The 15,969-nt window shown below is 35.9% G+C and overlaps 1 long non-coding RNA gene across 3 annotated transcripts; it reads right to left on the bottom strand.

Moving 5' to 3' along the window:
* Positions 1 to 11,483: 11,483 nt before the first annotated feature.
* On the bottom strand, positions 11,484 to 15,412 carry LOC149134234 (uncharacterized). Of its 3 annotated transcripts, none has more exons than XR_016243235.1 (2): positions 14,727 to 15,412; positions 11,484 to 12,124 (listed from the first exon to the last, which is right to left on the bottom strand). It is a non-coding gene; the product is annotated as an uncharacterized LOC149134234 (long non-coding RNA). The 3 variants fall into 3 exon arrangements; XR_016243237.1 differs by lacking the exon at positions 14,727 to 15,412 and adding an exon at positions 12,573 to 14,700; XR_016243236.1 differs by lacking the exon at positions 11,484 to 12,124 and adding an exon at positions 12,604 to 14,214.
* Positions 15,413 to 15,969: the final 557 nt, after the last annotated feature.

The raw sequence follows: 15,969 nt of genomic DNA on the forward strand, positions 1-15,969 counted from the left end.
CAGAGATATATCAATACATACACACACACACAGATAGGTATAGCAATACATAGATACACACACATAGGTATAGCAATACATACATGCACACACATAGGTATAGCAATACATACATACACATAGATATATATCAAAACATACAGATATAATTATTTCTCTATTGTCCAAACGGGGCTAAACATAGTAGGCGACAAACTAAGACAGACAAAGGGATTAAGTCGATTACATCCACCCCAGTGCGTAACTGGTACTTATTTAATCGACCCCGAAAGGATGAAAGGCAAAGTCGACCTCGGTGGAATTTGAACTAAAAAAGTAACGGCAGACGAAGTACCGCTAAGCATTTCGCCCGATGTGCTAATACAGATATATATATATATATATATATATATATATATATATATACATACAGATATATATACATGCATAAATACATAGATATGTACCAATACATACACGCATTCTCAGATATGTACCAATACATTCACACACACACACACACACACACACACACACACACACACACACACACGCGCGCGTATGTATGTATGTTACCTCTGTTTTCTACATGCACACAAAGTGGGACAGTTCTCTCCGGGAAAGTTTCCTGCTAATTCTTGCAGTTCTTTCACAGCTGTCCTCTTCAGAGAAAGATACTCACACAAAGACAAACACACTGGTATGGCTGTATAGTAAGAAGGTTGCTTCGCAATCATATGGTTCCGAGTTCAGTCTCACTGCGTGGCTCCTTGGGCAAATGTCTTCTACTAGAGCTTCAGGCAAGCCAAAGGTTTGTGAGTGGATTTGGTAGACGGAAACTGAAAGAAGCCCACCGTATATATATATATATATATATATATGTTTGTCGTCCCCATCATCGCTTGACAACCGATGTTAGTGTGTTTACGTCCCCGTAACTTAGCGGTTCAGTATAAGAGATCGACAGAATAGGTACTAGGCTTACAAAGAATATGACCTGGAGTTGATTTTCGACTTAAGGCGGTGATCGAAAATGGCCGCAATCAAATGACTGAAACAACTAAAAGAACACACACACACACACACACACACACACACACACACACACACACACACACGCGCGCGCGCGCGCGACGGATTTCTTTTAGTTTCCGCCTACCAAACAATCAAATTCACTCGCAAGGCTTTGGTAGGTCCGAGGCTACAGAAGACGCACTGATACTGAACCCGGAACCATGTGGTCGCCAGTCCAGTCTTGTATGCTAACACAGTACATCCAATGGAGTATACTTGCTTCACTTTTTTCCCAGTCTTTGAATGTATTCCAGTCTTTGATTGCCCACGTTTTATACAAATGCAGCTTTATTTTTCGTACAGAAGGATCACACGCGCGCGCACACACACACTGTTGTGAGAATGCAATGAACTGTATGTATGCATGTTTATGTTCTTTGCGTATGCATGTTTATACGAAAATATACATGCTGACCATGTATGTATTTTTTATACGTAACTATTTTGGCTAACTTTTCATTAACAAAGTGCATCATGTTGTTGGCGTTAACTCATTCTCAACTCGCTGGCGAAAATTATTATTTGTCTACCGTATCTGTCAAAGTTGAATAAAGCCTTATTTCTAAAACGGCGATTCTGTTCTCCTTACAAACGCTCGTCAGTCTGAAATTGTCCGTTCTGTACTCTGGTATTTACATTTCACTCACATTATTTATGTCGAATTTATAATAAAAACAATATATAATAAAACAATTTAATATTTAACGAAAGCTAAAGAATTACTCGATACTTTTATGTAGAGAGCATATTTGTTAAACCTTTACAAGAAGAGGAGTGTACAGTCCGACGAAGGATAGTAGACCGAAAGTTGGAAGTAACTCATGACGCTTGTTGTAAAATTATTATGTATGCATGTATGTATGTATGTATGTATATATGTATGTATATATGTATGTATATGTATGTATGTGTATATGTATGTGTATATGTATATATGTATATATGTATGTGTATATGTATGTATGTGTGTATGTATGTGTATATGTATGTATGTGTATATGTATGTATGTGTATATGTATGTATGTGTATATGTATGTATGTGTATATGTATGTATGTGTATGTATGTGTGTATGTATGTGTGTATGTATGTGTGTATGTATGTGTGTATGTATGTGTGTATGTATGTGTGTATGTATGCGTATATGTGCGTGCGTATATGTGCGTGCGTGCGTGCGTGCGTGCGTGCGTGCGTGCGTGCGTGCGTGCGTGCGTGCGTGCGTGTAGGGATGACCACTAAGTGGACATCCGATATGCTAGAAGGAGATCAAAGAAAGTAATGTTCTCTAGAAAAAATTTAGCAAACACCAGAACATAAGAGGGCAAGACAAATGAAAATATACAAAAGAAAGAATTAATCGTATACCGGTTTCGTGTATAGTTCTGCATATTATATTGAATTAGAAAGGTCGTACTGACGAACCACGCACTTTTTTATGTAAATAAAAAGGTTGATGGCGAAAATGGTATACGATTAATTCTTTATTTTGTATATTTTCATTTCTCTTGTGCGCTTATGTTCTGGTGTTTGCTGAATTTGTTTCTAGAGAACATTATTTTCTTTGTGGTTGGGTCGTTGATGATCTCTTTCTAGCATATCGGATGTCCACTTAGTGGTCATCCCTTCTTATACGCATGTAGTATAATTTTTCTGAATTTTCAGATTTTTTATATTCTAGGACACTAGTTTTAAATTGATAATTAAATTAATATTCAATTTATCACCCTCAGTGTATATATACATACATATATATATATATATATATACATACATACATATATATATATATATATATATATATATATATAAAGGAGACTACTAAGTGGACTGCTAATGTTTATATATTTATATATACAAATACAATAATCCTTTTGAGATCTCAGAAAATTTTTTCTGAATCTTCTGATTCTTTTAATGCGCTGGTTTCCTGCTATTAAATTGATATTAATATCAAATTTTTACCCTATTATGTTTATATATATATATATATCAATGTTTGGTTTTTGTTCAGTTATAATAAAACAATTTTACATTAATCTGATAGATTACTGTACACTTTTGTAGAGTACAAATTTATTATTCTTGAACAAGAATATTGTTGAAAATTCAAAGTCACTGTCAACAATATTCTTTTCTCAGCATAATTTATAATATGCATAGACACATACATGAATACAAATATACATACGTTACTTTCATACATGCATGCTAGCAGGCAGGCAGCCAGATAGATATACAAAAATGGCCCGAGAACTTTTCTGCAAGACAATGACGTGGAACTAAAGCAATTTATGCTAATAATGCAAACCATATGCATTCAATTTGTCCCAGAGAAAAAGGCCAACATTGACAAAAATATAATTCCCAGAGACAGAAAAATTCTGATGCGACAAACAACAAAGACCTCAAAACGTTTAAATGAATAAATCACGCGCAGCTAAATCTCTCACTTAACAAAGGATACTGTTATAAATGGAGAGTAAAATAATACAATCCCATTAAAAACAGGTCCAGAAAGAAAAACCAGGATAGTAGAAAGTGCCAAAACGATCCCTAAAATTTTCTAGATATTTGTAAAAGAATACGCGTCATTGCATAGCAAAATAGGGCTATTGTGCCAAGGAAAGTAGATAACTGACTACAGACCCGCTCCTCCCCCCACCCAGCCAAATAGGAAACGGAGTTTTGAATAAACAATTCAAAATTTAACCTACTCCGACGGGACATATACAAATAAACAAATGGGATGTGCTTTTCAACACCAAGTCTGTATGAGTGAGTAGCAACCGTCGTTTATATCGAAATAAAGGCGGAAGGAAAACATTTGAAAACGTATCAAAGGTTTTAACATGAAGGAATATATATACATATATATATATATATATATATATGTATATACACTGAATCGTGGCAAGGCATGGACGGTTTTCGGAGGACCGAATAAATTATGTGTAAATGGAGAATTATACGAGGTATAGTACTAAACAAAATACCGAAAGGATCTTCACCTCTTATATCACACCTTTCTTCCTCATTTAACGCCGATGTGATATAATTTCCTGGGAGAGAAATACTTTTGTGGCTGAAGATAGCTTTGCATTGTAAATTATACACTGATATAAAGCTTGAAACGCGTGTACCGCAGAATCCTTTGTATTTTTGTTGTTATTTTTTGGATTTACAATTTATTTATATATATATATATATATATATATATATAAACAAGGAAAAGTCTGTGTAAGCATTACATATGATCCATGGTATTACATGGAGCAGAAATGTGGATATTGACGGAAACTCTAACAGACTAGAAACGTTTGGAATGTGGATATATAGAAGGATGTTAAAAATATCTTGGATAAAATGTAAAACTAATGAAAAAGCGCTACAACTAGCAAATACAACATGTTCCTTACTTTCGAGAGGGAGATAACGTGCATTGGTCACATAGTTTGAGTACGAAGTAGGTAGTGGCTATTGCGAGATGGAAAGATAAATGATGAACGCTCGCCAGGAAGGCCTAGAAGGTACTGGTTTGCTGACATCAACGACTAAACTATCATATGGAGAATATGTAAGAATGGCACAGAAAAGACCCGAATGGAGACCCTCGATATCCAACCTGCCTGCTGATGATTATGACAACGATGACGAAAGGAAGACGATACAACAATAGTCCTAAATAAATGTACCTAAACTTAGCTAAAGGCTATGGTTGGTTTCCGACAATTTTCTTCAAAACATACAAAAAGTCTCAAGCAGAACCACTTCAGATATTTTACAAAACGCTTCTCAAACATTTAAAAGAAGGTATACCTTCTATAGATAAGAGAAAAAGTAGAGCAGATGCTAAAATTTACAGGCCTCTCTTTCACTCGCTGGCGTCATTTATTAAAAAAATGTCGTGACATGAATCGTCAGATGGAAATTAATTTCGTAGAGGAAAATTACTTGCTGAGACTCACCATGGTTTCTGACTGTCTGGCTAGAAGCTTACTCATACAGAACTACGGTTTGGTAATGATTTTCACCGCCGTTCAAATGTTGATGTAATGCATCTCAGCTTTGAGACGTGCTTCAATAAATTTAAACATGGAATTAAATTTTCAAACTACAAGTTATCTGCATAGCGAGAAACAAGGAATGTAGTTGTGCGAGTTTTAAAATGACAAAAGTTAAAATACGGCAGCTAATGGGATTCTCTCAAAAGATACAATGATTCTGTGTGGAATATTTTGGAAAAATCCTTTGGAGCAATTACACTATATAGCTACTGTCTCATCAGTTACACGAAGAGCAAATTTCACGATCGATACCTGATAATGTCCATAACAAACAAGAATCTCAGTGAGGTCAAATACTTCCAGAAACATCTCAATATGATATATAAGTGGACTGCAAGATAAAACACCATGCAATTTAATAATGAAAATATCAAGCACCTTGCTGACATATGCACATATTGGGTTAAGAAACCCTAAAAAATATCGAAGGCTGCTCATGGGACCCAAAGCTACGTCTTCTGTAAAGATTACAAACATTCTACTTTTTCAGGTTGATTTGAAAGTTCTGCCCAATTACGAGTATTGAACCTGTTGAATCTTGTTTATTGTAAAAACTAATAATAATGGCTTCATTAGTTAATGTCTAATCACATCATGAGGAGTTCTCGAAGGGCAACAACCATATCTTAGTATATTAACACATAAAGCGCGACGGGTCACGTCCATCACCGTCAGGCACAGGTCGTCAAGCCACGATCTTGGCCCAGATAGATGAATTTAATTTATGAGCGGTTGCTGGGGTCTAATGTCACTCAAACGCTCCGATACCCGCCAGAATGCAAGAGGACTAATACAACTAATGACTTTTCAGCTGACGTAAAACTTGCCACCGTTATATACTAATAAGATATTTTAACTATTTTTTGTTTTTTATGTGTGCATGGTAGTCTCATTTCCATAAAATGTGCTCAGCTGTCCATGCGATGTAAATGTAAATCCTAGCGCTTTACGGGTTAATGTTTATACATATTGGTACTTCATCGGGTTCGACGACGACTGTTCCTGATGATCTGATCAACGGAGCAGCTTGATCGTGGAATTAACGTGCGAGTGGCTGAGCACTCCACAGACATGCACATCCTTATTCTCGGGGAGATTCAGCATAACACAGAATGTGACAAGGCTGGCCCTTTGAAATCGGTGGTACTAGTCATTTTTGCCAGGTGAGTGGACTGGACTAAGGTAAAATAAAGTGTCTTGCTCAAGGACACAATGCTCCAGCGGGAATCGAACTCACATCCTAACGATTATGAACCGTATGCTCTAACTGCTAAGCCACATGCCTTCACTAATGCTTCTACAGGGTATCCCAAAAAGATGTACTCACTCTTTGACAGACGATTACTAACGTATTGTTTTTGGTGATGTACGGTCTTACCTCGATGCAACAAATCCAAACAAATGGATTGGAGGGAGAGGTAACGTTGAATATCCTGCACGTTCCTCAGACCTCACGCCAATGGATTTTTTTTTCTATGGGGACATCTCAAAGATAAGGTTTACGCTGCAAAACCAGTAACAATTGATGATTTGAAAAATGAAATTCGAATACAATGTCTTGCATTTCCAAATGAAATGGTTGGCAATGTTGTCGAATCCATTGTTATCAGCTTTATTTGGAAAATGAAGGAAGGCAGTTTGAACATTTGCGAACACGCAGGAATAAGAGAGAACATTAAATAATTCTAAATGACAATAAATAATCGTTTCTACAACAATTTATTTTCCTGAATTTAATTTAAGTTTTTAGGATTGTATGTATATCAATAAACATCTACTTGAACACAAAATGCATGAGTACTGGGAAGTCAAAGAGTGAGTACATCTTTTTGGGACACCCTGTATATAACGAACCCAGCATGAAACTAAGCAAAGATCAGATTCGTGACATTATGCTTTGCGAGTTTCATTCAAAGTCTAACTCAGATGAGGCAACCAAAAATGTTCAAAACGCTTCTGGTGAAGATGTAGTGAATGAAAGAACCTACAGACGTGGCAATGTCTATTTACTTGGTGAGCCTAGATCAGGATATCCTTCTGAATTATGTAAGAAAATGCTAGCGGCAATACCTACATGGGAAGGTTGTAATAATGAGAAAGCTTTCCACAGAATTTAGGCGTTGTATTATAATTATTAATAATCGTTTAAAGAAAACAGAGAAAGTTCCAACTTTGGGAAAATTTATTCCTCATGCTCCTTTAGCAGAAAGTTGTGAACAAAGGCTTGACTGCTTGCTATGAATAGGTTCACAGACACAACCTCCAAGCAGTCTCCACAGTAATGTTAAGCGCCGCAAACAGTGGCTAAACTCAGATCAAAATCCTGTACCATATTCAAGAAGGGCGTGGGGTACTTAATCCAAAGAAACTTTCATTGAGTGTTTTATGGGATATGGAAGGAATTACTATGAGCGTTTAGAGCAGAATCAAGCAATCACTTCTCAAGTCTACTTGAGAAGCCAGCAGCTTCACCGTTTGAAGAAGGATTTGGAAGACAACGTCCTGCCCTAATAAACTCCAGGTGGGGTTGTCATGCATCAAGATAATGCCCACCTTCACACAGCACAAATCACTAAAAATACTCTGGAATCATTCGAATGAGAAAAATGTTTACGCACTTTATATTAACTAAAACCCTGTTCCATTAGATTTCTACTTATCTAAAGATCGTTGGAAAACCATTTCGGCAAGCAAAATGTGGCCAACAGTGAAGCGATAGAAAAGGAATTAGATGTTATGTATTTTATTTCAAAACCCAACGAAATTTACAAATCAGACAGCCAAAACTCGCAAAGAGAGAGAAGTGATAGAAAAATGAAGGAAATTACATAGCTGATTCAATTTGCTGTATTAAATATCGTGTTTGAACTTTTAAATAAATTCTAAAAATTGGGCTGAACTTTCTATGCAGCCTGATATTATAATATAGCTAAAGGTGACTTCTATAGTTTGCTCATCTTGAACAAACACAATGCACACGCACACACACACACACACACAAATATATATATATATATATATATATATATATATATATATATATATATATGCGTGCGTGCGTGTGTGTAAAACATAAGGGTTGAAAATGCGGTAAATTCTATACATATAAATATTTGTATAAAATAGCTTTATTTTTTAACATAGTACGTAAATATCGGTTTGAATGTTTTTGGAGATTTGGTGGGGGGGGGGGGGTAAGTGATTACATCGACCTCCGGTGCACAACTGGTACTTATTTCATCGATCCCGAAAGGATGAAAGGCTAAGTCGACCTCGATGGAATTTAAACCCAGAACGTAAAGATGGACAAAATGCCTTTAAGCATTTTGCCTGGCAAGCTCACGATTCTGTTAGCTTACCGCCTTGCATAGGACATAAATATTAATGTTATATATTTAGAAATATGGGAGAGAAAAAAATAATTACAGAGATATGTTTTCAGAAATATTTTCCCTGGACAGTTCTATTGGAAAAGATAACGTATATTTTCACGACACGCATACAGAAACAAAAAGATAACGAAACGGAAACTGAATAATGTTCGTAAAAAGAACAAAGTTTTAAGGAATAAATATTGTTTCCCACTCTAGGCACAAGCCCGAAATTTTGGGGGAGGGGGCCAGTCGATTAGATCGACCCCAGTACGCAACTGGTATTTAATTTGTCGGCCCCGAAAGCATGAAAGGCAAAGTCGACCTCGGCGGAATTTGAACTCAGACCGTAAAGAGACGAAATACCGCTAAGCATTTCGCTCGGTGTGCTAACGTTTCTTATTCCTTTATTGCCCACAAGGGGCTAGACATAGAGGGGACAAGCAAAGACAGACAAAGGGATTAAGTCGATTACATCGACCCCAGTGCGTAACTGGTACTTAATTTATCGACCCCGAAAGGATGAAAGGCAAAGTCGACCACGGCGGAATTTGAATTCAGAACATAAAGACAGACGAAATACCACTAAGCATTTCATCCGGCGTGCTAACGTTTCTGCTAGCTCACCGCCATTATGGAATCAATATTAGTGCATGATGTAGTCGACTTAAGGAATAGCTTTCCAACAGAATTTTTTCCTATCACGTTTCAAAACAGTTGTGAGATGGAGCGTTTTGAAAAAAAAAAAAACAAAGAAAGACATTAATACATGTTCTTTAAACATCCGCCCCTCCCCACTTCATCGTTCCTTTGGAACAATCCCTACCACTAAAATATTTTTTTTCGTCTTTTTGTTGTATTCCATATTCAGAAACTTTTTTGCTATTATGTCAAACTGTCGTATGTCCAAATTTGGCCAAATGGGCTTGTGTTTTTTCCAATATTTTTACTTGCAATAACCGGTTCCTTGGGTAAAACTATCGTATCTCCAGCTGATTCAAATGTCAAGATATGAAAATTGTGAAAGTGTAGTACAAAGGTTTTGTTATGCAATGGTGAAGCTATTTTTTCGTTTTCTGAAAAAAGCAACGTTTTGGAATGACGACACCTTTGTGTAATAGCAGCGACTTGTAATTCGCATTAGAAAAAAATTCTTAAACCCTCCTCATCCATCGTACTCCTAACGATTAAAGTGATTTTTTCACTTATGCTTTTACGTTTCATCATTCTTTCAACTTTTTTTATAATCTTTTTACAATTCAGTAAAACCTTTTCTATACATCATAAAAATTACATTAAGAGAAAACCAAAATTATATTAACTAACACGGACCTTATTTACGTTGACATAATTTGAAAATTTAACTTAGGTACCATTTCCCCCCCCCCCTACCTCATAAGACAAAAACAAAAATATACTGTTTTACATAGGACAAAAAGATTGCAACAAACGGTTAATATGATAGAAGAAAGAATACAAGAGATAACTTAGGTCCCATTATAGGTTTCTCCAATTAAAAATATTCTTTCCTACATTTTAAAAGAATGAAATTATCATTTTTAAGACGCTTTTTTTTTAAATTCTGATTTTACTGTTCATCCATTTCTGCACTACATCTTGCGGTGTATGATTTTAATCGGGAATCTTACGATTTAACAGGGGTTTTTTTTTTTTATAAAAAAAAAATGTGAATTACAAGTGTTTCAAAATGTAAAACACAATAAAATGAGAAATAACGAAAAACAAAAATTAACATTTTAATGGTGGTTGTGGTTCCAAAGCAAAGATGAAGCTACGGGCAAACGTTTTAAATACGGATTTAAAGAGGAAAAAAATGGTTTTTAAAATGTGTTATACGAAAAAATAAGTAAATAAAAGATGGAAATATCTACCAAAATCGAGGAATTCCAATTTATATGGGGACAACCATTCCGAAAGTCCGTCCGTGGTGCATGTAGCCAAGAAAAGATTCTGTAGTAAACGAAAACCATATTTTACTTGGCGGGACCGGTTTTCACAATCGGCGATATTTCGTACTGGTATCGAAAGATCGCCTCACAATCGTTTAGCTTATCGAAATTTAAAGCAGGTTTTGTTTTCAATGCACATTCAGACCATGTGTGATAGATCCAGATGGGATTAATTTTACATAGTCCTGTCACTTATGACATTTCTAAGACAATGGGCGCAACTTACAGTTTCCTCGTCTTATGTCACTTATGTTCGTTTAATAAGGGTATATGTTGATTAATATTTTCACAAATTAGTATTTCTACTTTGAGAAGAGACGGAAGACTGTTCAATTATATTATCATATAGGAAAATGAAATAATAGATGTCTGTTTTTATAAAAAAAAAAAAAAAAAAACAAGTGGAATTGTTTCCCAGAAAGTATTTACTCAGATGAGAAACTTTTAGAGAACGTGAAATAATTTGTTCACAGCGGTTGAACTCGAAGATAAAGTTATAAATGATAGTGTTTAAATACTGGATTAAAACCCCTTTCGGATAAAAAAGGACGTAGACTGCCCGTGGAACTCGAACTCACATCTTTTGTAGTCATGACAGACGATCTACCACAGACTTTTTAAACCAATATTTACACGCTATCATGATATTATTTCAAGCTTTATCGACTTCGAGTTTAACTGTCAATATATATATGTGTGTGTGTGTAGATATGTATCTATATGTATGTATATATACGTATGTATATGTATATGCGTATGTACATGTATATGTATGTATATCTGTATGCATATGTATGTATACATGTGTGTGTGTATATATATATATATATATATATATATATATATATATATATAGAAAGACAGATAGAGAGAGTTCTCGTTTTTGCGTGTGCATATATATATATATATATATATACATACATTACATACATACAGTGACTGCAAAAGTTTACTACACAGTAAAATATCCAAGTTTACATACATTGAGTTAACGCAGGTTAATGAAATTTCCGCCATTCATGAAGTTTTTGTAATATATTTAATGCAACAATCAAAATTACATAATAATGAACGGAAAAATTTTTTTATGGAAAAAAGTTGAAATTTAAAACGCAGAAGTTGACAACACATTTAACTCAATTGAATAATTTTCCAGATATTTTGAATAAAAATATTTTGCATTTTTTTTTGTTTCCAGAACATCTAGTGTTCTAGAAGATTCGGGAAGTTTCTTTGTGAGCATTTATAGCCATTGCATCAGTTCTGACAATATCACCGTAAAGTGAATATCATCATCATTGGTAAAAATAAGCAAATTAGTCAAGATCTCCGTGACCTTCATAAGAATGGCAATTGGTACAAAAATATCTCTGTACAGCTTAATGTACCCGAGTTCAGTCAGTACGATAATAGGTTACTGGAAATCTCAATTTCATTTTCCCTCCAATCTGCTCCGGTAGCCCGCCTAAGTTAGCAAAGCGTACAGCAAGAAAACTTGCAAGAACAGCTAGTAATAGACCACAAACTACACTCAAGCAGCTACAGGAAGATCTGGAAGCATGTGAGCAAGGATCAGTTCGCAGATCTCTTCGTAATTCTGATCTCTTTTCTCGTTCTCCAGAAAGACCCCATTGCTTAAGGAACGTCACGTTGAAGTTCGTTTGGCCTTCACAAAAAAAAAAAAAAAAAAAAAAAAAAAGCATCTAAGTGAACCGACAACATATTGGGAAAACGTAGATGGGTCTGCTGAAACTAAGATTGAGATTTTCGGCAGAAATTCGATCAGCAAGGTTTGGAGAAAGAACGGAGGTGAGTCAGTAATGGTATGGGCTTGTTTTTGCTCATCAAGTGTTCGAAGAATGGAAGTAATCGAAGGAACAATAGATGGCGAAAAATATAGAGGCATTTTAGAGAGATGTTTAATACATAGCACTTTCTCCTTAAACAATAGGATAACGATTCAAAACATACAGCAAAGCTGACCAAGAATTGGTCGAAAACAAATGGGATTAATGTTCTGGAATGGCCAAGTCAATCTTCAAACCTTAATCTAATCGAAAATTTGTGGAAAGAATTGAAACTCAGAATTGAAAAAAGAAACCCGCGTTACTTACACGAATTGAAAAGAATTTGTGTAGAAAAATGGGGGAAAATAAGCCCCACCACATGTAAAAAGTATTTAGGAGACTATTCAAAGCACCTGAAAGCAAGGGTTGCGCAAGGGTTCGGTTGTATAAATGTTTTAAACTTTTGCGTTTTGAAATTCAACTTTTTTCCATATAAAATTGTTTCTGTTCATTATGTAATTCTGATCGTTGCATGGAATTTATTCCAAAAATTTCATAAATGGTGGAAATTTCATTAACCTGCGTTAATTCTATATATGTAAACTTGGATCTTTGTGTGTTGTAAACTTTTGTGGGCCACTGAATACATATACGAGGGCTGCTGAAAAGTTCCTGATATCGCGAAAGGTCTGGTTGGTGGGAAAATATTCAGAATTCTTTTACAGGGCTTACTCATTTTTCTTTTATCATTTCATTATAATGTAAGCACCAACACTTTATGTCTGTCTCCCTCATTCCTCAGCGAAAGAAGAAGAAGCGAAAGAAAAAGAAGCGAAAGAAGAAGAAACAAAAGAAGAAAAAGCGAAAGAAGAAGAAAAGGAATGGTATTAAATGGAAGATAAATAAAGCAAAAATGAATAAATCCATGCTGTCACTTCAAAAGTCTTTAAATCACAAATTAGACATTAAATGGAAGGAGAGTTCAAATCGACAACTTTTCGAGTCACCATTCATCTATCATATTTGACATGGTAAAATATGTCTTCGTTTTTAATGAACATATTGCAACTTTCTCTCATCTATTAAGACTACTTCTGTTACAAGTCCAAAGATCAAACTCGTACGTTTTCTTCTTCTCATTAAAATCGCTTAAATAGACGGCGATCTGGCAGAATCGTTAGCAAGCCAGACAATAATGCTCAGTGGCGTTTTCTTCTGGCTCATTAAGATCCGAGTTCAAATCCCGCCGAGATGACCTTTACCTTTCTGAGTGATAAAATAAAATAAAAGTGAAACACAGAGGTCAATGTAATTAACATACCACCCCCAAAAAGATTCAGTTTAATATCTTTGTTTTTCTTTTTGCTAGGTATAAGGCTGGGAACTGACAGAGGTGTTACCACGGCGGGAAAAATGCTCGAATTTTCGTTCAGAGTTCATAATGCCACTGGGGTCGACTTTGCCTGTCATCCTTTTGGAGTCGATAAAATAAGTACTAATTGAACACTGGGGACGGCAAGACTTCGCCCCCCTCCCCCAACCACCATTTTCTTTAATTTTTTTTTTTTTTTTTGAAACAACACAACCTTTTCGGCTACGGAGAATACGAATCTGAAAACAAAAATTGGCAAAAATCGACATTTCTAAATTACCACCCACACCCCCATTTCCTTCATTTTAAACTTTTTTCAGAATTTTTTTTTTCAAAATATGCTGAAAAATATGGAGATTATGATTCTGAAAAAAAAAATTGCAAAAATCTTCATAACATTTTTTTAAAAGAATTTTTCTTTTTTTAAATATGCGGAAAAATACGGACATTATGATTCGGACAAAAATTTCAAAACATTTCTGTACTTACGGTTAGGGTTTTACGGTTAGTGTTGGGGGAAAAAAGTCAATATTGAAGAAGTTGTGGGAAAAAAATTTCACAATGCCAATTTTTTGCAATTTTCTCGAACCTCCATAACTGAAAACGGAGATTTTTGGCAAAAAAAAAATTTTTTAAATAAACAAATTTGGGAGAAAATGGCGGTGGTGGAGAGTACACGGGCGGAAGTCTTTTTCTGGGGACAATGAAAGTGATTTCCCCCCTCTCCGAAATTATTGACCTTGAGCCAAAATCTAAAAATCAATATTTGTGCTTGGTAAACAATGTGTGTGTGTGTGTGTGTGTGTGTATGTGCGTGTTCATGTTAGTATTGTTGTTGTTTCTCTTGTTATTGTTGGCTTTAACGTTTGGTACCACGCCACTGTCTTCTACCATAGAGTTCCTCACTCTTTATATATGTTTTTCATTATCTGTACAATCTGTGTTCCCTTATTCCCCACTTCCATTTCTGAACAGTAACGTTCTGTTCACGTTTTTTTGGGGGGGAGTGTCAAGTTATTTTACTGAGACAGCTTAGATTTACAAAAAAAAAAAAAAATTAGAAAGTAGACAAGAATAAGAATAAAGAAAATATTTTAAGAAATACTAACGTTTGAAGTCTGGTGTTAAATGTTTCAGAGCCACATTATCTGGGAGTCCTTTGGAAAATAATGCAAAACTTATCTTTCCTTTACACCGGGTAAAATCAAGCCTTTAGATTTCGAGAGCCTTTCTCCTCACACCACTACCGATATCAACATCAGCAGGACCAACACTACCACCACCACAAAGAATAACAATGTAATTTTTTTTTCTCATTTAGGCGCAATGGGGAGAGTAGGTTATACGAATATATCGGCTCCATTACTCGACTGGTATTTTATTTTATCGGGAAGGCGGCGAGCTGGCAGAAACGTTAGCACGTCGGGCGAAATGCTTAACGATATTTCGTCTGAGTTCAAATTCCGCCGAGGTCGACTTTGCCTTTCACCCTTTCGGGGTCGATTAAATAAGTACCAGTTACACACTGGAGTCGATTAAATAAGTACCAGTTACACACTGGGGTCGATTAAATAAGTACCAGTTACACACTGGGGTCGATCTAATCGACTTAATCTGTTTATCTGTCGTTGTTTGGCCCCTCTGTGTGTAGCCCCTTGTGGGCAATAATGAAATAAGAAATGTTTGCATGCCGGGCAAAATGCTTAGCTGTGAAGTTAATACGCGAGTTTATGTTGAACTGTTTATTGAATTGTTGCTATCGTTGTTTAACTGTTGCCCTTGTTGATTCGTTAATTGTTGTTTTGTTTCCCATTGTGTGGAAAATGGAGAAGGCGCCGGAGGCAGGCCCCAGTTATGTGGCCGCAACGAGCAAAGGAGTAGACGTGCAAGAGTTGGAGGTCCGAGAAATAAAATTGGAGCCCAGAAAGATGAAGGAGAGTGAAAGATTAATCACTAAGGAAGGTAACATACTGAAGCTAACGCCACCGGAAGAGTTATCGGCCAACGTGTTAAAAGGAACGGTAACATTTAAAACCATGAAGACAGCCACGAGGAGAATAGAGATTGCGCCGATAGAAGCCATAGAGAAATGTATCAAGGAATTAAAAAGAGTTACAACATACGTTAGGAAAGGGAGGAGATACGCCACTGTAGAGGTGCGCTTCACAACGGAGGAGGAAGCAATAAAACATTCCACAGAGGCAATAAGGTCAGAAGAATGGGTGCTCTTGCCTTCGTACTGCGGCAAACGTGTGGCCAAAGTGCGAGTTGGTAGGGTGCCACCCTAATTAAAGGAAGAATGGCTGATGACAGCCATAACGCATAATATGAAAGACGGGAAGTTTCTGAAGG

Source organism: Octopus bimaculoides, chromosome 9, assembly GCF_046866305.1.
Source record: "Octopus bimaculoides isolate indiv1 chromosome 9, ASM4686630v1, whole genome shotgun sequence".
Lineage (NCBI taxonomy): Eukaryota > Metazoa > Mollusca > Cephalopoda > Octopoda > Octopodidae > Octopus > Octopus bimaculoides.